Genomic DNA, 24018 nt, shown 5'->3' with positions numbered 1-24018 from the left:
GAGGGAAATGGTGCTATCACCCAGCACTGACTCCAGGATGTACATTAAATATACATGTTGCTTGTGTAAAATGTGCATTGGGGAGGTGTAAGGTGTGTATTATAGTCCACAGGAGTGTGTTTAGTAGCACTGTGTGTTAGATGTAACCCCATCACCTTCAATGAAGAAACACCAGGAACAAATCTGGCTCTCAATTAAAAATCAGTGCTGGGATTGTGTGTTTGTGCCTAGAATCTTCTTCTCAAGAAAACTGAGGTACTGTGTCCCCTCTCTTGTTGTATGGTCTTTGGGCTCAAGCTGGTTATTGTGGTCTGGTGTCCTATAGCTTAGGGACATCCAGTTGAGAACACCTTAGCCTCTAGTTCCTATACCTGGACCTTGATTAGCATAGCACAGCATGGCATCTCTGACCAGCATAACTCTCCCCCTGGGTTATGGATGGGGTCTCTGAGGAAATCAGGCCAAGAAGAGCAACAGCAGGATCTCAGATTGGAGCAGTGTGAGGAATGAAATGGGATAGGCGGAGAAGGCAGAGACCGCTGTCCTGTCTGTCAGAAACATTCAAATCATTGCCTCGGTTCTGGGAAAGTCCTTTTCTTACTATTCTTGTAGTGCCAGAGTGCCTAGGAGCCCTTGGCATGGGCAGGAACCCATTATACCAGGTGCTGCAGAGCACAGCCAGTCCCTGCCCCACACAGGTTACAATCGGAGCAGAAGACAAGAGACAGCTGGTGACAGGCGGGACTACAAGGAGTACATCTTAGTCAGCACGATAGGAAATGGTCTTTTCCTGCTTCCTTCTTCGGGGGGGGGGGGGAATGGCCCCCACGTGCAGCCACAGGCCAGGGCGACCCCTGCCCAGGAGAAAGGAGGCCCAAGGCTCTGGGCTGCCCGAGGCTGGGGCGCTGGGGGGGGAGGAAGCCCCGAAGTTCAGGGCGTGTCAGAGCCCGAGCCGCCTGCCCCCCAGCTCAGCCCGGAGCCCTGCCGGGAAGGAGCCCGTGGGCGGGGCCCGGGGCCGGCGGGGTGCGCGGTAAGCGGGGCGCGGCGCCGGGGGGGGGCCCGGGCAGGGGGGCGCGGCGAGGCGCCGGGGGGGGTCTCTCTCTCTCTCTCCCCCCCCCCGGCCCAGGCGGGGTCCGAGGCTCCGGGCGCCGCCGGCTCCGCTCCCTGCCCGCGCCGGGGCCGGGGGCGGGAGCAGGGGCCGGGGCACGTGTGGCCCGCGCCGCCCCCTGCGCTGCGCTGCGCTCCCCTCCCCGGCGGCCGGGGGCGGGCGGCTCGGGCGCAGCCGCGTGCGCCGGGACCCAGCGCAGCCGGGTGGGCGCAGAGCAGCGCGGAGCCGCCGCCGCCTCCCTCGCCAGGCACCGACCCGCCGCCGCCGCCCGGTGCTGCCCGGGAGATGCCGCTCGGCACCCGGGGCTCGGCTGCGCTCCGGCCCCCGCCGCAGGGACCCGTGAGCAGGTGAGTGACCCGGGCCGGGGGCTCGGGGGGCGCCGCCGCCGCCGCGCTCGGGGCAGGGAGCAGCGGGGCCTGGGGGGCAGGGCGTGGGGAGGGGGTGCCGGGATGGGGGCAGGGCATTGGGGGGCCTGGGGGGCAGGGCGTGGGGAGGGGGTGCCCGGATGGGGGCAGGGCATTGGGGTGCTTGGGAGCCGGGCATAGGGGTCGGAGGGGGTGCCCGGAGGGGGGCAGGGTATGGGGGTGCCAGACATGGGGGTGAGAGGGGGTGGTGGGAGGGGGACAGGGTATGGGAGCAGGAGGGGGTGCCGGGATGGGGGCAGGGTATGGGGGTGCCGGACGTGGGGGTGAGAGGGGGTGGTGGGAGGGGGACAGGGGATGGGAGCAGGAGGGGGTGCCGGGATGGGGGCAGGGCATTGGGGGGCCTGGGAGCCGGGCATAGGGGTCGGAGGGGGTGCCCGGAGGGGGGCAGGGTATGGGGGTGCCGGACGTGGGGGTGGGAGGGGGACAGGGGATGGGAGCAGGAGGGGGTGCCGGGATGGGGGCAGGGTATGGGGGTGCCGGACGTGGGGGTGAGAGGGGGTGGTGGGAGGGGGACAGGGGATGGGAGCAGGAGGGGGTGCCCGGATGGGGGCAGGGTATGGGGGTGCCGGACGTGGGGGTGAGAGGGGGTGGTGGGTGGGGGACAGGGTATGGGAGCAGGAGGGGGTGCCGGGATGGGGGCAGGGTATGGGGGTGCCGGATGTGGCGGTGAGAGGGGGTGGTGGGTGGGGGACAGGGTATGGGAGCAGGAGGGGGTGCCGGGATGGGGGCAGGGTATGGGGGTGCCGGACGTGGCGGTGAGAGGGGGTGGTGGGTGGGGGACAGGGTATGGGAGTAGGAGGGGGTGCCGGGATGGGCGCAGGGTATGGGGGTGCCGGACGTGGGGGTGAGAGGGGGTGGTGGGTGGGGGACAGGGTATGGGAGTAGGAGGGGGTGCCGGGATGGGGGCAGGGTATGGGGGTGCCGGACATGGGGGTGAGAGGGGGTGGTGGGTGGGGGACAGGGTATGGGAGCAGGAGGGGGTGCCGGGATGGGGGCAGGGTATGGGGGTGCCAGACAGGGTGGGAGGGAGTGCCAGCTGGGGTCATTGGAGGGGATGCTGGGCAGGGCATGGGGGTGGAGGGGATGCCAGTCACCCTCAGATGAGTGGGAGCAGACTGTGAAGACAGGCGCTGGAAATGGTTCACTGGAGACACTGCGGGGGGAGGCACAGAGATACTCAGGCTCTCCCCCCACTCTGCTGTGCCCCCTAATAATAGTGTACATAGGTGGGTGGTGACCGGGATGCTGAGGTGGGATATAGGGTGCAAGTTTTGCTTCCTCTGCCTTGTTACTGTACCTCTGTTTGCATGTGGGTACCCTGCCTGCTTGTTAGCTAGGGGGCAGGAGAAGAAGGGTCAGCCTGTCCAGCTCCAGAGGTGAATGATGGATGCTTTGGGCAAGTGGAGAGCATGAAGTCTCTTCCCAGGGGTGATGCCTGGCATGCAGTTGTAAATCACAGGGGTGGGGAGAGAGGTGCCAGGTGTGAATTGCTCTGAAAGTGCTGGGGATGCATATGGAGTTAAGGTACCAGTGGTATCCTGTCCACGAGTTTCTGAAATGTGTTCAGGTGAAATACCTGTTAAAAATCCTGCTCCAGGAAACTGTCAGGCCTACCCTGGGCAGTGGAGTTCAGGTGGGACTGGGTCAGAGTAGCTGCAGTGGGGCGTAGGGGATTCTGCTTCCTAAGCTGATGAGTGGCTGAACTTTCTGTTCCTAAAGGGTCACTAAGGAAGCTTTTTGTAGGATGGAAGTTACTGTGTTCAGTGGATCCCCTCCTCCCTTCCCCTCTTTTTTCGTTGACATTGGGAGGTTACAGGCCGTAATAGGGGAGTGCAGTGCAAAGCCCTTTTTATTGTTTCTTCTGCAGCCTTCACAGAGAAGTTGGGTTGCTGTGCAGAATAACAATAGAGAGCAAAGCTCCCTCGGTGGCCCTGCAATACTATCCCAGGGTGTACTGCTTCGGAGGGGGTTGTGCCTCCAGCACCAGACCCCCACGGTTATCACACACTTTATTGCACCTCTGCAGGAAGCACACAATGAGTGTTTCCCTTGGAAATCATCCTAAAGGCAGTCTGGAGCAAAGTAGCTTCAGGGGAAATAGGTGATAACTTTAGCAAGCCCAGCTGCAGAGCCAAATACTAGCTGTGGTGGAAGATTACTGTACTGTGTGAATTTGTATCTTGTCTTTTTCTTTCTTTCTTTCCTTCCCAGATTTGATATGTAGTGTTTGCTGTCTTCCTGGTTTGTAAGATGTAATATCTCTGCATGGGTGGGATGGAGGAGAACGGGTTGAAGAAGATGGTTTAAAGTAGCTATTACCAGCAGGACAGTGGGGTGGGAGGAGGTATTGTTTCATATTCTCTGTGTATATATAAAGCCTGCTGCAGTTTCCACGATATGCATCTGAGGAAGTGAGCTGTAGCTCACGAAAGCTTATGCTCTAATAAATTGGTTAGTCTCTAAGGTGCCACAAGTACTCCTTTTCGGTTTAAAGATGGTTGAAGAAGATGGTTCTCCTAGTTGGAGAAGCCCTGGGTAGCTGAACCAGAAGAGTGCATGCTAGTTAAACCTGCCATGAACTGTAGTCTAGCAGCTCATGAGAGAGGAGCTTTGGGTTGGCGCCAGAAGTAGACGACGTCACAAATAAATCTCATAAAAATCTATAGCACTCTTGAGGATAATTCCCAATTATTTCTTCAAGCAGTGGAGTTGCTGTTGAGAAGTTCTACCAGGGGCAGGGAGTGATGATACTAGGTAGGCTTTTTCCTAAGTCCCTGTCAATTAATTCATTTAATATACCTATTAATAATTGTTTTTTAAAGTTCAAAGATGCAGCATTTTATTTGTTCACAAAAAAATCCCAGAAGAACTCCTCATTAAGTTTACATTATGGATTCTTAACGGATGTCTTAATTAGGCACTGTTGTTAACAGGAATATTACATTAATTAAAATCAGACCTTCCAGGTCAATGTAAATTATAAAGAAAAAGTTGCATGAAGTGCAGACTGATTAAAGAGGAGGGAAAAGTGGGTGGGGAGGGTGCCTGAGAACCCCGACCCCCTTCTGGCCTGCATACCTCTGATAACTGGGTGAAGCGGGTAAGGCAGAATACTACGGTTTGGAATAGAAATGTACAGTTTCTACAGTTTGCATGGGGGTGCAAATAAATCCAAGCTTGTGCAGCTTCCTTGGTTTTTCTTTTTTGCTGGAAGCATGCTCCTGTCTGTCGGAATTTCATTCTAAGCAAGGCTTGGCATGCTGCAGCGTTAATCTGAAACATTGCTTTTGGGAAAAAGAGGGTGCCTTTTTATTCACCTGCTTGATATATGCTGCAGATGTAAAAATATGGTGCACGTATTTAACCACTTGTATGACTGTGGGTCGATATTTACAGTACCAAAATAGAGAATGTTTCATCCAAAGCTTTTAATGTAGGCATTTGATGTGAAGAAATGTGCTTTAAGTGGTGAAGTGCATTAGAAAGAAGAGAACCCCTCCTGTTCCCTGTGGTGCTCTGTGCTGATGATGAAAGATGCTTGCCAAACCATGAGCAGCTGGGAGCTGAGGGTGCGTAAAATAATGCAGCTGTTCCAGTGGAAGGGAAAGGGGTGAAGTGCCCCTCACTCCAGCCCCCACCAAGTTGGGGCACCCAGGGTTTGCTAGCGTAGCACAACTCTTGCCTTGGGAAGAGCAGAAGAGACTTCATTAGTGTGTGTGGGGTGGGGGCAGGGATTTCTCTGCTTCTCGCTCCAGTAAGCATGACATTACTGACATTGACTGTTTTGAGTTGCTTTTGATAAAGGTTTGGAACGCACTTACTGCCTCTGTGAAAACCTGGCCTTGGGCAGGAGTGATTTTCTGCTGCTTCGTTTTGTCTCCCCCTCATTGATATGGTTGTGGTCTCTCGCTGGGGAATGAGGGATAAAAGGCTCTCGGGGTGGGGGTCAGAAGAGCCAGCGAGTACTTGTAGGTGGCTCCATATTTTGGGAGGCTCCTAACACTTAAGGAATGTCCTGTTCTTTCTCTTTGCACTCTGTAAATTCGGGATGGCATTTCCTCAGATGCCCCGGGGCTTGCGATTTATTTTACATCACATTGAAGGTGTATTATCATTTGTATTACAATTGTTCCCAGAGGTCCTAGTCAGTCCTGAGGTCTCAGGAGGCCTGCTGTTCAAACACCGATTAAGACAGTCCCTTCCCCAAAGAGCTTCCTGGTTTTTGGATGAAATGGTTGAGACATGATTAAACCACACAAAGCAAAAAATGGAGGCTATTGTTGTGTAGAATAGAAATACAGATAATGCTTGAGGTTCATGATTTTTGTAGGGTTAGGAGTTGTTTGCAAAGCATGTGGGGCTGGCTGGCAGGCCTGAAGGTTCTGCTGGTTGCTGGGAGCCTATTCCCAGGAGCATGGGGCATCAGAGGGGCTTTGTTTCTATACGATTCAGAGAAAATACAGAGCTGAGTTTTCCCCTGCATAAAATGATTCATAGTTTGTTTAAAATAAACTCTCCTCTCTGGGAAGTAGAAGCAGAAAGCCTTGGTAGAAAAAGGCACAGGAAGACTTGGCTGCAGGGTTCCAGCAGGTCCTTGCAGGGCGAGGGATAGATGGTTGCAGGGGTTTGCTGTGGGATGGGGTCACAGTGGGCCAACAGCAGTGCCATTAATCTCAAAGCATCAGAAATAGGTTTCATGAGTCTGCAGGTGGGTAAAGTCTGATAGTAACTCATTCAGAAGTTGGCTGATAGTGGCAGGACAGCCTTCCGTGACCCTGGGCTGGGGGGGCTCAGAGCTGCAGCTTGTATGTATTAATTTAAGGATCCGCAGGATAGGGAACAAAAACTTCCCTTCTAAAATGTTGGGATTTGAGGAGATAATAGGCGCATGCTGGAGGTGAAAATCCCCCCCTCCCCCGTTAGACTGGAGCAAAGCAATTGTAGCTGAAACAAAAGGTCTCCTGTCCCTTCATGGGGACTACCTTTCCTGGGGGTCTGCTGCAAGGCTGTGTGTCGTGTCCCCCCCCCCCCCCCCCCCGTAAAGACAAGAAGGAAACCGACAGAGTCCTGGATTTGGCAAGTGAGTTTTGGAAATAGGGCTGGTGGGCAGGGGAAAGCGTTTTCCATGAAGTCCCCACTCTTGGAAACCCAGTTTCCTTCGATCTCTCTTTGACCTATTCCTTCACAAGGAGCTTGGCTCTGTAAACATCCTGCCTGTCCGCATCTTAACACAGTTCTCCACTCCCCCCCCCTTTTTTCCTTTTAAAAAACTCACTCTCTTTTGCATGTACTTCACAGGGCTTGTCAGCACTTAAAAGGCTGCAGTGAAGATGCTGCCTACACCGATGGGAGGGCTTCTCCCTTCAGCGTACGTACTCCACTTTCCTGAGAGGCAATAGCTGTGTTGATGGGAGAAGTCCTCCCGCTGACATACCGCTATTTATACCAGTGGTTAGATCGGTATAACGGCATCGCTCAGGAGTGTGGATTGTCCATGCCTCTGAGCAACGTAATTGCACCGACATACGTTTCTAGTGTAGATCAAGCCTCACCATGATACCTGAGCCCCAAGTATCACATTTATGTCACAGGCTTGTAGGATATTCAGGCAGAACAAACACAGCGTTGGCTCCTTCTCTGAAACATCCTCTCTAGGCTGCCATCATGACCACCTCTTTTATTATGCTTTCTCCCTCCAATATGTCTCGTAATAGCTTTTCTTCCGCATCCTGTCGATTAGGTCTCTTGTCTTCCTCGTTAGATGAAGTTTCTGGATGGAGCAGTTTAATGTGTTTGCCATTGTGTGCTAGGTGTGGGTGCCCAGGGTGTTTGCTAGCTTAGTGGTTGCATGGGCGCATGAGAACTAAACCCCTGATTGGATTTGCACAGACACACCACCCATGGGACTCCATTTGGGTGTCAGGGTCCTCATGCACAGAGAGGATTTTGGGATCAGGGCTGGATTGCTGCATCTGGCAGCACACGGATAAGTGTCCTCATTGAAGACATTTACCATGAGGTACCTCATTCAGTATGGGGTATATTCACTCATTCATTTACTTGCTTGCATTTACTAAATTAGTTTGTCATCACAGTTTCTCAGATGCGTCAGCTGATGGCAGATAAATGCCTTTGAAGGTTATTTGAGATAATACAAAACATGAAGGAAGTTCTTTAGTTTTGTTTTTTTATTTAGCATGTCATGAGGTGAGTTTACAGCAAATAATTTCTCTTTAGATAACCATGGAAAGCAAGTAAGAAAATGATGGACAAGGTCTGAAGTTGTCACACAAAGGGAGATGCCCACCTATTGCCTAAAGTGGTGGTGCGGTGAGACATACGCACAGTGTAGGCGAAAGGAGCTTGGGGCTGTAGAGATTCGAGGGCCCATGAGTATCCTAGTGTAATGTTAGGTGTTTGGGAGATGACTATGTTGATGATACTTTGTACTGTGCACCTTTCATCTGAGTATCACAAAGCACCATACAAAGGTGGGGTGTGTGTGAAGAACAATAGAGGTCAACTCTCCCCGTAGCTTGTAGCTGGAGGAACTCCAGCCAAGGCCTCGTTGTCCTTCCTGCTAACATTTCTGGAGATGGCTGTGGTCTGTGTCCTCACCTCCACCCCTTCTGACCCACAGAAAGGAGCCTTGAAAACTCCAGGATGTGGAGAGGAGACAGGCTGGTGAAAAGGCACAAATAAGTCCATTCACCTTCAGGAAGAGCCTGGTTTTTCCACTAGTTCAGGGAAGAACATATGGTTATGAACCAGAAACAGAACATTTTGCAAGAATCTCTACTTGGCTACAATTCCCAACTCTTTTCAGTGTACTCAAGGGGTATAGCTGCTGTTGGGAAGCCTGTCTCGTAAAAGTACACACTGCGTGCCTCTCGGTATGCTTTCAGAGTAACAGCCGTGTTAGTCTGTATTCGTAAAAAGAACAGGAGGACTTGTGGCACCTTAGAGACTAACCAATTTATTAGAGCATGAGCTTTCGTGAGCTACAGCTCACTTCATCGGATGCATCTGTACAAGTTTTTTCATGCAGTTGATAGATTTCCACTCCATACGGCTAAATGCAGTGCCTTGCATAATGACAGGTTTCAGAGTAACAGCCGTGTTAGTCTGTATTCGCAAAAAGAATCTGAGGAAGTGAGCTGTAGCTCACGAAAGCTTATGCTCTAATAAATTGGTTAGTCTCTAAGGTGCCACAAGTACTCCAGTTCTTTCTCTATATGCTTTAATTTTCCCAGATACTAGCATAGGCCCCACTCCGATGTCTTGTCCATGTCTCAGTGAGGTCTTGTGGGGTTGGATTTGTTGGTACCCCTTTTTTCAGCTGGGGTAACTAAGTATTAGCAACTTAGGGACTTCCCTAAGGTTTCAGGGTGAGACAGTGTCTCAGCTAAAGGTGACCTGCAGGGGATTTTTTTTTAAAATGGCATGAGCTTCTTTGAGATGGATAAAAGAGAACATGAAGGGTGTGTGGGTGTTTTGTTTCTTTTAAGAGTGTCTGAGCTGTTATGCCCTCTCACACTCATTCACAGTCCACAGTGACCCAGCTCATCCCCTTCCTGGAGTTTTGGGAATATTAATCGGCTCCGACCTCCTTTTGTGGCTTGGCTGGCTCTGGATTCTTCACCCTGGGGACTGCTCAGCCCACACTCTAGTTCCTTGCTTCTCCAGGGAATGCCTCCCTCCCTTATCTCTGGGTGGGGTAATGAGCCACCTGCCTCAGTGAGTCAGCAGAGCCTTTTCCCACTGGATCTCCACTTGCTAGTAGGGTGTAATGTGGCAGGCCAGTGCTACCAGCCTTTACAGTTCCCTCTTCCCCTTGTTTCGTACCTTTGAAATAGCAGGCGTATCATAAGTGGTGTCCATTGGCTTTGCAGGATGATTTTTGTGTGTGTGTGGGGGTGTATTGTTGGCACTTGCGCTCTAGTTGAAGGGGCTGAGGTTGAATCTGTAACAAAGATTTTCCTTCTCTGAGACGTTTATTGGTCACTGGAGTTAAATTCGGTTTAATAAAAACAAAGTTTTAAATTGTCTGACTATGAATCTTTCCACACTCAACTCTCACGCTTTAGACTCCTGGCATGTCACCATTTCAGTAGCTCTCTAGGCAGCATAGTGTTTTCCAGGCTGGACAGGACCTAAATTTCTAATGCATAAAACAATCAGAAGGGAGGGAAGGGCCTCCCCTCCCCTCCCCCCCCGCCTTTTTTTCCATCCGTTCTTTATCCATCATAAAAAAACAAAACCAAAAGAAGGAGTCGCCGTCAAAGCCAGGAGTCTGCTAGTTCCTATTCTTTTCCTGTAGCTATTGATCCTCTTTGCCTTGTTGCATACCTCCCGACCCCTCCCCTCAATGCGGAACCATCTGTGTGGTGTCAGGAGGGAGAATTAGCAAATAAGTTTAAAGATGTAGGTTTAAAAACTCCTCTTCAGTCATTACTCCTGTCCCCAAAATACCCATGTGGATGCTGAGACCCTGTTAGCAAGAGCTGCCTTTCAGCCTGGGTTTTCCTTGCAGCACTCTAGCTGTGGCCATTGTGGGCAGAAGGGCACTTCTGTATTTACTTTGCTTACAGCTGTGGTATAAAGCCACTTGGCAGGCTACTCTGCTAGGTACATGTAACACCACCACCACTCCCTGCTCAGGGGAACTGCTAGCAGGCTGCTAGCCACAACCAGTCTTGAAACCAAGCTGGCAGGAGGAAAGGAATAGGTTTGCTGGCTCGCTAGCCCCTTCAGCACAAGAGTGAGCAGGAATGTTCCTGAGCAAGGTGTGCTTCTTTTTATTTTCTCCTTGGACTTTTTCCTTAATTTGCTATTTGCCACTTGGATACAACACCTTTGCCATTTGGAAACAGAACCGCTAAAGTTTCCATGAGCTTACTGGTAGGAGATCCATGACTAGGGTCCCGATTTTATAGGGACACTCCCGAAATTTGGGGCTTTTTCTTATGTAGGCTCCTATTACCCCCCATCCCGTCCCGATCTTTCACACTTGCTGTCTGGTCACCCTATTCATGACTGCTACAGGGCATGCATCCATCCAGTTGTGCTAGAATGCTTTCAGCACTCAGCAGCAGCTTATTTGGTTTCTGTTGAAGATCGTGCAGGAGAATCCATCTTGCGTATACTTATAAAACCCAAACTGGTAGTGGTATTCAGACCTTGAAGCTCCCGCAACTACTTTGGCTTGGAGGAGGTGGAGGATGTGTGTGTGAGAGGAAGAGAAGAACTGAGATATCATGATGATAGGCACCATACAGGAAAGTATGTCCTGATCCTGTAATTAATTCTGCCTCGGGGAGCCCCACAGGGCCCTGCAAGGATGCGGGGGTCTGTCTGGGTGCAGTTCCTTGCAGGACTGGGGCTGGAGACCAGACTGACATTACACAGGTTTAATCACTTGGAAAGGCTGGCAAACTTTAAGTATGTTCCTTTTGCTTTTGCTCAAACTTGCCAAGACTGCACTCAGCTCCAATCCAAACTGGTTACAAGTAATTACTGGCACACTCTTGTTTTAAGAAAAAGGACTTTTTATTATCTGAAGTAATAACATGTGGTTACATAGACACATTACAGAAAACACTTATTGCAAAACACGTTTGAGAGCAGGGTGCTGGAACAATGTGACGGTGGCGGGGGCTGAGTGCCATTGACCCAAGCTGTAGACCCTGCATATGATGGAAACCACTTCAAACTCGGGGGTGCAGCAGCACCCCTGGTTCTAGCCCCTGTGTTTGACGGTGGATGAGAGTTAAAGAAGTATGGGCTGGATGAATGGACTATAAGGTGGATAGAAAGCTGGCTAGATTGTCGGGCTCAACGGGTAGTGATCAATGGCTCCATGTCTAGTTGGCAGCCGGTATCAAGTGGAGTGCCCCAGGGGTCGGTCCTGGGGCCGGTTTTGTTCAATATCTTCATAAATGATCTGGAGGATGGTGTGGATTGCACCCTTAGCAAGTTTGCAGATGACACTAAACTGGGAGGAGTGGTAGATACGCTGGAGGGCAGGGATAGGATACAGAGGGACTTAGACAAATTGGAGGATTGGGCCAAAAGAAATCTGATGAGGTTCAATAAGGACAAGTACAGAGTCCTGCACTTAGGACGGAAGAATCCAATGCACCGCTACAGACTAGGGACCGAATGGCTCGGCAGCAGTTCTGCAGAAAAGGACCTAGGGGTTACAATGGACGAGAAGTTGGATATGAGTCAACAGTGTGCCCTTGTTGCCAAGAAGGCCAATGGCATTTTGGGCTGTATAAGTAGGGGCATTGCCAGCAGATCGAGGGACGTGATCGTTCCCCTCTATTCGACATTGGTGAGGCCCCATCTGGAGTACTGTGTCCAGTTTTGGGCCCCACACTACAAGAAGAATGTGGAAAAATTGGAGAGAGTCCAGTGAAGGGCAACAAAAATGATTAGGGGACTGGAACACATGACTTATGAGGAGAGGCTGAGGGAACTGGGGATGTTTAGTCTTCAGAAGAGAAGAATGAGGGGGGATTTGATAGCTGCTTCAGCTACCTGAAAGGGGGTTCCAAAGAGGATGGATCTAGACTGTTCTCAGTGGTAGCAGATGACAGAACAAAGAGTAATGGTCTCAAGTTGCAATGGGGGAGGTTTAGGTTGGATATTAGGAAAAACTTTTTCACTAAGAGGGTGGTGAAACACTGGAATGCATTACCTAGGGAGGTGGTGGAATCTCCTTCCTTAGACGTTTTTAAGGTCAGGCTTGACAAAGCCCTGGCTGGGATGATTTAATTGGGGATTGGTCCTGCTTTGAGCAGGGGGTTGGACTAGATGACCTCCTGAGGTCCCTTCCAACCCTGATATTCTATGAGAGTCTGCCTGGAGCTGTGCCTACTGGGCAGGGTTCCAGATGTTCTGGTGCTAGGTGCTGTACCACAACCCTAGATAACTAGTGCCTTGGCTTCCCAGTTCCCTGTCTCAGATCCGTCATGCACCGTCAGAAGCCCGGCCTCTGTAGCGAGGGTTCATTTATTCGCGCACAGATTTGATAGTGCACCCGTGGCCAGCCCCCGGTGTAGCCCTGCCGGTACAGGCTGCGCTGCTCTTGGCCACGATTTGTTTGAAACTAGAGAGAACTCCATCAGCGCAAACAGTGCCTTTTCCTCTCTGCGCTCGGGGGCTGCACTACGGCTTGACAAAGCCCCAGTGCAGACAAGGCCTCGTCGGGTTACCGCGTGACTTGTGCGTGTAGAAAATTCCACCAGGCTTCTTCCCCCCATGAGAATTTCCCTGATACAGAGTGGACGGACTGCGAGGGGAGGTGTGGTCGCTCAGAGAGTGCAGCCTTGTGCTGTAGCTCCTAGAACACTGCAGATCTCTGCCACCCCTTTTCCCAGCTGCACTGATAAACCTCATCTGTGCAGCATTTCTCTGCAATGACCCCAGGGGTTGGGAGAGTCTAGTGATCTGTTTGCCAGGAGCCTTCCCTCCCACCGTCAAGCATGGGTGCAGGTGAATGGGATTGGCAAGTGGAGGTCAAGCGGTGTTTAGCTCCAAGGAACATGGAACAAAGATTTACAACTCTTTCCTGCTCCACTGATGGACAATTAAAGTACTGCATGGTTGGAAGAGAGCAATAGTCAGAATAAATCAGTCACCTTCACTTAAAGGTCTGAGCAGGTCTGCTTTAAAGGCACAGAGCATGCTCTGTTTGAAATTCATGCAAGTCTGAGTTACAGAAATTCTAATGCACTCAACTTATTTATTTTGGGGACTCAAATTCTTCTATCAAATTAGGATCAGGAGACCTTCCCATCTCACTCCTCCCAGGGCTGGAACTGTACAGAAGAGTAGGTGGGAGGGTAAATGGGAAGCACAGAAGAATTTTGTTGAAACATCAGTGTCTTGTGTTTATACAGCATCTCCAGGAATGAGCCCTGGACATCAGTTCTGATTGCACATGTGCAGTGCTATACAGGTAACTGCCTACCAGGAGGGAACAAAGTGATTGGAGATGCTGTCAGTGCTCTGAAATATGTGTAGGTTTATTTATAGTCTTCCTGTGGCTTTGTTTTCATAATTGATCCACATTGCACGTTTTAATTGAGCTTTATAAAATTCTGATTTCAAATGATGGGGGGAGGGATAGCTCAGTGGTTTGAGCATTGGTTTGCTAAACCCAGGGTTGTGAGTTCAATCCTTGAGGGGGCCATGTAGGGATCTGGGGCAAAAATTGGGGATTGGTCCTGCTTTGAGCAGGGGGTTGGACTAGATGACCTCCTGAGGTCCCTTCCAATCCTGATATTCTGTGCTGCTCAGCCCCTAGAATGCTTTTCAGTCAAGCTCTCCAAGTGCTTTCCAAAGGAGGGCAAGTGTCCTCCCCATTTACAGACTGGAAATGTCTTTGCTTTCCTACCAGTTATTGGTTTGATCTCCGAAGGAAAAAAGTTTGGGTGTCTTTAACAGCATATGGTTTGATTTCAGGACAGTGGTGGAATTGCTTTTTGAGTGATAGTGGTGTGACATCAAGATCAGTGTGCACTGATTGGAGAAGTTGTCATTTAATTAACTGCTGCCTTATTGGCTGAGACACTATTAAATGTTCCAGGGTTTTCTGCTCTTTAAAAAGATGACCTCACACATCTGTGATGTCACAGTTGTAATGTTATAGCTATGGTTTGGCTAACGGGCAGCAGAATTGCAGTGCTTTTTGTATCTGTGGGTGTCCGTATGGATGGTGGACACATACCATTAATAGCAATGGATCCTGGCCTCCCAATGCACAAGGTTCTAAACACCCTTTGTAGATCTACCGTTAGTGTGGAGTCATTGAATTCGAGGGCCTGCCTGAATTAACTCTGTGTCTGTGTGTGAACACGTTTTATATAATATGCGTATGTCCATGTATAAAGAGGGGTCCAACTGTATTTACAATCTACCTATATACAATGTACTGCAAAGGTAATTAGGAATCCTGAGCTAGCTGTGTCTTGATCTGTGTAGCAGTGTGGCTGATAAAGCGTGATTCAGGGACCTTGTTATCTTTTTTTTTAAAAAAAAGTAGTTTTTATTTAACTTTTGTGAAGTTGCCATGGTTACTCCCAGGCATGGCTTCCATGCCTGTCTTGCCTTAAGTGCAGCTGTTAGCATTAAGAATTAAAACATCTCCATTTGGAGCTTCCCTAGTCTAACTCAGTCGTAAATCCTGTTTGTGCTCTTGTGTGGAGGAAAGCTGCAGTTCAGAGATCATGGAAGGGGATATTCTAATGTAGTGTTTTGAGAGATTGGGGGTGGCAGAATTTCTCTCCCACTCTAAAATAATTATTTCTAGCCAAGAACAGAGAGAACTTAAAATGCAGCGTTCAGGTCCTGATGAACGGAGGGTGGACGGGGGTGGAGGAGAGAAGTTTCCTCTCTCCTCTCCTCCCAGCAGAGCTATCATACTGCCTTGTTGTCTTTGTAAATTCAATGCAAAATTAATGCACCATGCTCAGCTGGCACTTTTCTAATGCTGCTGCTCACACCCTGGTGTAGTTAATGGCATGCTGGTTTCATTGCTTCACGTTAATGTCCATGCCAGCCATCAAATCCTTGCCCGACCCCCACCATATCCTGCCTTGATAACTGAAACCTCCTCCTTGGGCTTTGGAGACGCTTGCCTGGCCTTCTTCGTTCTGTCTGAGGTGTGTCCATGAGACTTGACTGTCTCACCCACTGCTATGACTGTCCAGTCCTCTCACCAAATCCATCGGCCGACTTCTCACCTTCTGCATCAGGGTTAAGCTCCATATTGTAGCCTGCAAGGCCTTGCACTCTCCAGCTCCTGTTTGACCTGTCAGCAGCTCACCGCCCCGCTGTCCTCTTCCTGCCCCATCTCCAAGCCTAGTCCTGTGCCTAGGCCCCTATCTGGTGGGACCTGTAATGCCTTTTCCAGAAAGCCTATGACACAGTCATGCCCACAGGGAGGGGTGAACATAACTCCTAGATTGACAGGACATATGAGCTAGCCTTGTAACTTGGGTGTCTTCGCACACTGCTCATTGTCACCTGCACTCCTGCTTTCCATCTGTTAGGTTTGGGGGAGCTCCTTGTTCTCACAGAGCCTAGTATTGGGACGTCAAATGCAGTGTGTTGCTGCTGGCTGAGCCTGTCGCCGTTTGACTGGATTTGGAATTCTTTTGGATGGGGCCTCCTGTGGAAAATGTGGGATGTACGGAGGGGAACAATAGCAGGTTGTGAGCTTGTTTGTGGGAGCTGGTGAGGGGAGAGGCTGCTTTGCAAATGGACTGGGACTCCTGTCCCAATAGCCCTTCTCACATGGGCACCAGGCATTCATTGAGGAGCTGCTCAGAGGATGGGCCTTAGGGGGCATACTTGAGAACTGGGGGTGGGGGTGGACACGGTCTGGCTGGAGCTGAGCAGGTGCAGTATTGTACAGATCCAGTGGGAGAAACTGGCACCCATTGGGTGCCATTCTCTGTGGGAGCAGAGCACCCCAGCCAGTGACCTAGCTGTCTGATTGCTCTGTGTTCATCGGGAGCAGGGGGAGGGGCTGGCTATCACATTTCTTTAGCTGTAAGTAGTAGAGAAACACGCTGCCGTAACAAAGTTCCGTTGTTTGAGCCCCGTTCCCATACCGAGAGCACCTACTTTGGAGGAAGCTGAGTTCCAGTCTGTCCAGATAGATGGGGCTTCCTGCTGGGGACCTGGGGTTATGGAAATGGCTTCTTGCTTTCCCTGGGCCCTCTGGAGCAGGGGGGGCCAACCTGGGGCTCCGGAGTTAACGTGCGGCTCCTTGTCTAGGCACCGACTCTGGGGCTGGAGCTACGGGCGCCAACTTTCCAGTGTGCCGGGGGGTGCTCGCTGCTCAGCCCCCTGCTCTGCCCCAGGCCCTGTCCCCACTCCACCCCTTCCCACCCCCTCCCCTGAGCCTGCCGTGCCTTGGCTCCTTCCCCTCCCCCCCCAGAGCCTCCTGTACGCCGGGAAACAGCTCATGGGGAGGTGTGGGGAGGTGCTGATCGGTGCCGGGCCGGCTCCAGGCACCAGCGTTCCAAGCAGGTGGTTGGGGCTGCAGTCAGAAAGGGGCGGCAACGTTTCTGCAGTGGTGGCGATTCGGTGGCGGCTTCTCTCTTCCGCCGTCTGTGGTGGCGATTCGGCGGCGACGGTTTTTTTCATTGCTTGGGGCGGCAAAAACGATAGAGTCGGCCCTGGATCCGCCTGTGGGAAGGAGGTGCTGGGACCTAGGTCAGGGGATCTGATCGGGGGCTGCTGATGTATTACTGTGGCTCTTTGGCAACGTACATTGGTAAATTCTGGCTCTTTCTCAGGCTCAGGTTGGCCCCCCCGTCCCCGCTCTGGAGTGTTGGGGCTCAGTGGAGTGGTTCGAAGGGATGGGCAGATTAGCCTGCTCTGTGAGTGCCTGTCTGACCATTGCTGTTGGTTTGTAGCTCACGTGCATGAATGTATTTGCATCAGCCTCCAGAATGTAAGTTAGCTTTTGCAGCATGTTGTTTATGCTGATTTCATACATGTGGCCTACTTAGATGCTGCAATTTGCTGCATGTTGCGAAGCTCCTTGCGTGCTATGGTAGAATTTCACTCTGGCATGAATTGGGACGCGCTCTGCTGCAGTGGGCCTTGGCTCCTGTGTTGTCACTGCAGGGGTGCAGCATTAGAGGTGCAAAGTACTTCCAAAGTAACTTATTTCCAAGCTGTGGCTGTGGGCACCAGTCATCATTTATTGGCTCATACTGGGATATTCTCCTGTTCATGAAAAGACCCTTTCCTATCTGTGCAGGGGGAGGCTCTCCGCAGATCTGCCTTTCTGACCCCAGGAGGGAACATAGTTTGTTGTGCTCTGAAGAACAGAGGGAAACCAGAGGAGCAGCCTGCTTCTAAAACTGGAAAGAAAGCGGGGAGCTGCTGTTCTACACCAGGTTTTGCTCTGGCCCTCTGCTGGTGCAAGGAGGATACGGAGGAGGAAACGGTCCTGGCTGCTTCTGATAACCTGCTGCAGGAGACCCAATGCCTTTGGGGCCTGTTTTTAAAAAGTGGGGGCTGCTGGGTTCTGAGCACTTCTGAAAATCTAGTCCTTAGAGCAGCGCAGCTGAGTGAGGACTTGAGCGGATGTTTGCTCTCCCCAGGAGTTAGTTTAATGGCTTCCATATGTATAGCCATCTGCAGAGCGTTCAGTCCCTTGTAAATTAGACTCATCGATCTTAAGGTCAGAAGGCACCACCATGATCATCAGTCTGACCACCTGCACATGGCAGGCCACAGAACCTCACCCACCCACTGCTGTAATAGACCCCTAACCTCTGGCTGAGTTACTGATGTCCTGAAATCATGGTTTAAAGACTTCAAATTCCTTCAAGACTTTCACTTGGCAAAGCTCACGCTTAATGTATCTGCTCGCTAACACATGGGCTCAAACCAGTGTGGAGTTCATAGCTTCTCGTATTCGTGGCCGTGTTCCTGTGGCTCACTGGCTCCTGTAGAGAGAGTGGCTGCCCTCCTCGAATATGCAGTGTGTGTGGTAATGTATTCCGTAACATTCCTCCCAAAGCCCAGGGTTTCTGAGTGCTTCACAAACTTCTAGGCCTGGCAACACTTCTGTCATATTAACCCCATTTTACAGATAGAGAAGCAGGGAGGTCACAGCAAGTTGGTTCCAGAGCTGAGTATAGAACCCAGGAGTCCTGGTTCAGACCTGCACAGAAGAGTGGTTCCCAAACATCCCATCCCCTCCTCCTCCCCTCCATGGCAGAAGAGGCTGTGTAGTATAACAATCTAGTTAAGGAGACGCAGGGAGATAGGGTATATCCGTGTTTCCATGGTGATGGCTGTGATGTAGGACAGCAGAGGATGGCTCCTCTGGAGAAGGAAGGGAAAGCAGTCCCCAGCTCCTGCCCAACACACGAGATTTTTTGGGATAACTTGTCCTGAGCCAGGCAAAACAATGTTGCAGTGCTATTCCAGGGCAGCAAACCCCTGCTTCTCTGAAATCTGTCTGACCAGGATCGTGTGTGTTGGTGAAGGAGGGTGGGGGACTTTAAAAACAAAAAATGGTGGGGATTGGATGATTTTCCTCCCTAATGGAAAACAAATTGTAAATCTTCCCCCCCCGCCACCCCCGAAAGTCCCAATCAATTTTGTGGGCTCTGGAAAACTGGCCTTGCCGGTGCGTCGAGCTGCTGCTTCCCCTGTGCTGCTTCCCTTCCCTGCTGCACCGGCCGGTGAATTCGCTCAGGTAATGTGGAGTGCACTGGACTAGTAATAACAGCCATCTGTCCAGGACAGAAGCTGAACTTTGTCCTCATTATGTCGATCAAAGTTTTGTCATGCTCCCTCTCCAGTTTCTCCTGTCACTTTTAAGCAGCAAAGGCAGGGGGAGGAGACCCTAACTAGAAATATTTCTAAGAATTTGGGTGTGTAATTGGAGCCCTGGGCAAACATCTCTGCCCTCTCACAGCCACACTGCTTGACCGTTCCCTTCTTTCACTATTTTAAAAATTTCCCCAGATTAAGCGAATGACTTGCTTTTATTTCTCTCTCCTTTAGCCCTCTTTCTTTATTTTTTATCCCTTTTCCTCTCTTGGTGAAATATTTTCTTGCAGTGTCAAGGCAATGTGACCTGGTTCTGTAATGAAGAGGAGGCTTATTAGAATTAAAGCCCAACAGTGTTAAAAAAGCAATCTTTGCAAGATTGAGGCCACAGGGGAATTGTAAATTCTTGGCAAAGATCTCCATTTAAAGACTGGAGTAAAAACACGTGCGCATGCATGTGTTAAACCTTTGCAACACAAAAGTAGTTTAGCTTCTAAAAAGGTGGAAGAAGGGTAGAGAGAGAGAGAGAGCTAAGCAGCTAGCACATGCTGGAGGTGCACCTGTCCACCCCCCAAAGGTGTTGAGTTGGGGGTGCAGCTGCTTTGCTGAGACTGGGGTATCAATGTTAATTTTCTCTAGATTTTTTTTTTTTTGCATCTGTCTCTCTCAGGCGACCCTCCTACCCCTCCTCTTCTCATATCTGCACAGCCGCCCACCCACTTTTATCACCGTGTGAGCCATGACAGCAGCCGCCAAACAAGCAGCCAGGCTGTTTAATATGCAGTCCTGTGAGACAGAATGTCAAGGAACCCAGTGTTAATTATCCGGCTTCTTGTGGCTCTGAGAGTAGTGATTAGATGCTGGAGGTGTTGGGGATCCTTAATCTCTTTGCTCAAGGTGCAGAGCAGGGAAGTTTCTAGTGAAGTTGGTGTTGTAAGCCCTTGGTTTGCACATTATGGTGGGGAGCGGGGACGGCAGGACTTGATCGCAGGGAGTGGGAAGTAGGCGTGTATGCAGCAGAGCTGGGTTCATGGTTTTGTCTGTCCTGCTTTCCCCTCTGCTGTGACCCATCCTCTAGCGAAGATGCCACAGGCTTATTCTCTCCAAGGTTACTCCCCTGGGGAGAGGGGTCCAGCTTTCTTATAAGCAAGCTCCTGAACTGCTGGCCAGCTGCAGCATATGTGGGTGGTGCCAGTTTGAGACTCTTTCCAGTGCCCTCCTCAGATGCCCTGCTCCAGGCCCCCCACCCCATGGCTCTTTGAGAAGCCCAGCCAGAGGACTGGTTCCGGCCCAGTGAGGAATTGCCTGAGCTAAGATCTCGGGGATGCAGGGTTTGAACAGGAAGGAGATAAAGTGGCCTCCTTTTCCCCCCTCTGAAGTGCTCCTCCCCGTCATTCTCCAGCTCTGGTCCCTGCTTTGGCAGGGTCCGTGGTGACAACTCCCGAGGGGGGGCAGATGAATGTGGAGTCTGTGTCCCTGGAGCAGCACCCCTCGGTGGTCTGTTATAATTGTTTCCTGGTAGCAGTCTCATTTAGAAAGTAAGCTCTTGTGGCAGGGAGCTTGTCTGCTCCTCTGCCTCTGATGTGCTGTGCGCACCTGTGGTTCAGTATAAATGATGGTATTGTAAATGAGCAGAAGAGGGAGCTGATTTATGAATGCTGCTGCCTAGGGGTGGGACCATGGGGAGCTGGTACTCCCCTGCCAGCAGGTGATGAGAGATGGAAATGAAACAAATGTGAACACTCCTCTGGCCTGCAGAGGATCCAGGAGAGCAAGGGCCGATTACACCCAAGGGCTCTTGTTCAGTGTTCACGTGGATGGCTTAAGCTTGGTCAGTAATTATCTCCATGTAGCAAATCCTTTAGGTTTTGGAACTAGAACAGATCTGGTCCTGAATCCAGTCCGCTCTGCCTTCCAAAGCTTTATAGCCATGGTGCCATGAGCGAACGCCAGCACCGATCATTTCAGTTATATTTGGTGCTGGAGTCAGACCAAACCTTCACAATACTTTCCCCAAGTGTTGTTACCGGTTTTGGTAAGAAAGTCGTTGTGATGGTGCCCAAGGAGAGGGTTGGGCTGAAGGGGCAAGTGAGTGGGGCACGCAGGGGGAGTAGGAATTGTTTGTTGGCTCTTGTTAACATGTGAGAGACATCAAAGCAGTCTTCCTGGGCCCCTTTAAAAATCTGTATACCAGGCTGTTGAGCATTCAGTGTGCGTGCGTCTATCTCTATATAATCTATAAAATGCAACTGACCTATAGCCCTTACTGTCACTCTTGGTCTTGCATATTTAGGTATTTATAGCTCTGTACACACGGGGTGTGTCATGTGTAGGAGCGTGTTTATATGTGGTGTATACCTACCAATGCACATACTTGGGACACTGGAGTCTGAGTCCGGGCACAGAAGCGGCAAGGATTCTGGTCCAGGCTCGGAGTCACTTTGCTCAGATGGGATGTCTGTTCACACGAGCAGTGAGCTGAGCATCAAGGCTGTTTAGATCAGCTGTACCTTGAGGGATGGAACTTCAGTTGGAAAGTCCTGTTGTGTCAGGGACAGGACCATTCAGAAACACACCTCTTTTCCTTCCTGTGCGCTGGAGAAGCAGCTGGAATGCAGAGTCCGTTGTGCAGGGGCTAATTGCACAACGCAGCAGGTTCTGTCTAGTGCTGTCGTCCAGGAGGGAGGTTCTCCATCGCTGGGACACATCCTGCTATTGGTACTGAAGCTTTCGTAGCTAGTGTCTTAGGCTCCCTTTTCCTGCTATAAGGGTGAACCTCTATGATGTGTGTGTGTGTGTAGGGGGATCCCACTCGCTGCTGCTGCTTTCTGCTTGCTCGAGTGCTGTAGCTAGCCACAGAGCGTGAGCTAAAAGCACTCTCCCATTGACCTGCAGGGACTGGAGGTGCCCAAGCCCCGCTGGAATGGGAGGTGGTGGATGCTGGCTGCTGCAGCCAGGGCTCAATAACCAAAACTTGTACGGTTGCATGTAGAGTTTGGGAGCCACTTAGCTAGAGGTCCACGAACCTGTTCCAGAGACAGGTGATCTCTTTGGCACGGTTTCTTGCATTCCATGGGCAGAAGAGTGTCTCTTGAATGCTGGTTGCCTTATGGTAGCCCAGGAAGAAATAGTGATTTGGAGTTGATGCCGTGACAAGCAAAAGGGTCTGCAGCTGCTGCAGCAAGAGCCTGAGCCAGTGAGAGAGAATTCTCCCTGCACAGTATTGAAGCCTTTATGGCGTGGCAGTTAGAAGGTGAAGGCTGCTCAGAAAGACCATTTTGCTTCACGGCGTATGGGGTGCTCCTGAGGGTCATAAATCTGTGGGTGTCCTTGACTTGTTATAGAGCAAGGGCTGTCTTCTGCAATGGCCTTGGTAAGCATTGTCTGTTATCCACCTGCAAATTGCTTGGTAGAGGAAGCAGCATCCTTATTCTACGCTCTGAAATCTGCATGCTCTCTCCCTCTCCTGAGCCGCCACTTCACTTCTAGAAAGATGGGGAGGTGGGAGAGGGGAGAGCGTAAGGAACACTTTGGACTTTGCCTCAACGTGTTCTTGATTCTCCCCAGGAGCTGGAAGATGGTATTCCCTTCAGCTCTGATCCTTGGGCAGGGAGTCAGATGAATTCTGGGATCTTATTTAGAATGAGCTGGAGACTGACTTGTGTAGCGGGTTTTTTGGGGGTATCCTGCCCGTCTCTTGACCTCTGTTATGTGTAGAAACATTTGACTGTGGCGACTTCCTGCCGGTTTCTGCCCAAAGCGGAACACGAGCAGCTTTTCACCCCACGTGAGAGGTGCTGGCCCAGGGCTAGGATGCGTCTGCTCCATCACCAGTCCCGCTGGGCTGGGAGCCTTTTGCTTTAGAATAAGTGGATGATGGGAGGCCTTTCCCTGGCGGGTAGCAGGAGGGGCGTGACATTTTGTAGTTCAATAGACGTGAATGGTGGCGAGTAGGGTATTTGATTCCCTATTTTTGGGGCTGGGTGAGAGGCCGTATTTATATTGTGTTGCTGTTGGTTGTGCTTCCACTTACTTACTGTCAGGGAAAGGTAAATCGCTAGTCTCATGAGCTGGTGCAAAATGTGAATGTAAGAGCCAGATCCTCCTGCTTTGCTGTGTCGTGAAACTGGACTTTTACTGGCTTCTTGCCACTGCTTTTCTTTGACTGCTGCCGGGTCAAGGAGCGGTTGCCCTTGACTGGACTGTCTCAGGGCAGCGTCCCTGCCAACCATGGAATTGCCGGGGGAGGCTCAGAGGGAGTGATTGGCATCTGCCTGTTCTTAAAACAAAACCAACTAGAACATGGTGTCTGCCTGCCTTTTCGGGATGGTTGGTTTGTGGGTTTCTGCCTCTGCATATACGCATACCCTCTGCAGGGAGACTCTCCTGCCTTCTGAAGAAAGGGCAGTTCCCTGCAATTCTCAGCCTTGCACGAAGGACTAGTTGGTGACCCGCCCACCCCCATCCTGAAAACTGGAGGGGGCAAACACATTGCAAAAAATGTTCTTGGATCTCTTGGCAACAGCGTTCTCCCTCCTGCAGCCACTCAGCATTCAGTGACAAGAGACTCGGTCAGTAAAACAAGGGGGAAGGAGACAAGGAATAGTTAAAGGGAAGCGGGGTGATTGAGTGAGGAGGGGGAGCATGAGTGTGAAGTCAAACCAGAGAAACCCGGGCGAGGGGGTTGGTGCAGCTGGGGAGATGCCTGCTGGAGCTATGTGCTCCCTGACTCCAGCCTCGTGACTGGGAGCTGCGTGCAGGCTGGCATGGAGCAGAAATCCATTTTGGACTCGCTGAGCGGAAGCCTTCTCTTCGCTTTTGTTTGTACCTTTTTTTTTTGTCTGAGTGCTTCATTTTCCAGAAGCTGTCATTTTACATAAACCTCTCAGTGAGGTACATCCATTCCCACTGCCAAAATCTCCATATCAAACACTTGTAACATGCCGCTGAACTGACAGCCCTGACTATACACGCTCCATGGCTTTACAAAGGGATGCTGCGTCTGTGAAGGATATAAATACATGCATTGAAATGGCACACCGCGCACGCTCTCCATCTTGCGCTCTCCCCCATTCTCTCGCTGCCCGATGTATCGGCAGCCTCTGCATATGGATGCGAATGTCCCTCCCGCTCGCACCTCTGTGAAATGAACCATTGTGCAGTGGTGCTGGG

At 51.0% G+C, this 24018-nt stretch overlaps 1 protein-coding gene across 25 annotated transcripts in view; it reads left to right on the top strand.

Moving 5' to 3' along the window:
- Positions 1 to 874: 874 nt before the first annotated feature.
- RBFOX3 (RNA binding fox-1 homolog 3) overlaps positions 875 to 24018 on the top strand; it is a 355830-nt gene continuing 332686 nt past the window's right edge. For 16 of the 25 annotated variants that reach the window (XM_084647032.1, XM_084647021.1, XM_084647017.1 and 13 more), the window contains exon 1: positions 1240 to 1455. The gene's annotated coding sequence lies outside the window, so the exon portion shown is untranslated. Of the gene's footprint in view, positions 1031 to 1238; positions 1456 to 24018 lie in introns of those variants that run through there. The other 9 variants (XM_084647033.1, XM_084647023.1, XM_084647034.1 and 6 more) reach the window with 7 other exon arrangements.

This window comes from Lepidochelys olivacea (genome assembly GCF_965140295.1).
Source record: "Lepidochelys olivacea isolate rLepOli2 genome assembly, chromosome: 14".
NCBI lineage: Eukaryota > Metazoa > Chordata > Testudines > Cheloniidae > Lepidochelys > Lepidochelys olivacea.
This window is presented reverse-complemented; position numbering and strand designations above follow the sequence as displayed.